The following is a 748-nucleotide window of genomic DNA, read 5'->3' on the forward strand; positions in this document are numbered from 1 at the left end:
AAACACACACACTTACTTTTTTTTTTAACTTTTCTTTTTTTTTAGTTGTCCATGGACCTTTATTTTATTTTTTTATATGTAGTACTGAAAATCAAACCCAGTGCCTCACACATGCTAGGCAAGACCTCCACCACTGAGCCACAACCCCAGCCTCTACACTTACTTTTCAACTGGTGTATATTATCAGATTAATTCTTGGATTACTATTAGAACAATACTACAATTAGAAACTGGAGACCTTCTTTTCTGTAATAATTTTTTTTGTGTGTGTGTGGTGCTAGGGATTGAACCCAGGGCCTTATGCTTTCAAGGCATGAACTCTACCAACTGAGCTACATCCCCAGCCCTTTTTCTGTAATAACTTTTATAAATTTTTGGAAAGTTTGGTTTAATATTAATTATTGTTAAATAGGTAATCAAGTATTTTCCTACACTGTACACATGTAGTTTTAAATATCTTAAGCACTTTTCAGTTTTTTCTCCCTTCTATTTTTAAATTTGTTTCCCAGGGATTTTTACCTTCAAAGTACTGTTATTTTCTGCTTGTAGGATGAAGCATGTTCAAATTATAATTTGTGTACCATAATTACTGTAATCCTGAAATTTGTGGGGAAAAACTGCCTCCTCCACACTTAATGCCATGTTAGCATGTCCAGCTGTCAAAATAATCCTTGTGCAAATTTGTAATAAAACAGACACTATGGAATTCCAGAAGGAAACAACCATTAACAACCATTAACATAGAGGG

General features: G+C 33.7%; 1 non-coding gene across 1 annotated transcript; it reads right to left on the reverse strand.

The window, feature by feature from the left end:
* Window positions 1-268: 268 nt before the first annotated feature.
* Window positions 269-342, reverse strand: Trnas-uga (transfer RNA serine (anticodon UGA)). The gene has a single exon. It is a non-coding gene; the product is annotated as a tRNA-Ser (tRNA).
* Window positions 343-748: the final 406 nt, after the last annotated feature.

The sequence above is a fragment of the Sciurus carolinensis genome, chromosome 5 (genome assembly GCF_902686445.1).
Source record: "Sciurus carolinensis chromosome 5, mSciCar1.2, whole genome shotgun sequence".
NCBI lineage: Eukaryota > Metazoa > Chordata > Mammalia > Rodentia > Sciuridae > Sciurus > Sciurus carolinensis.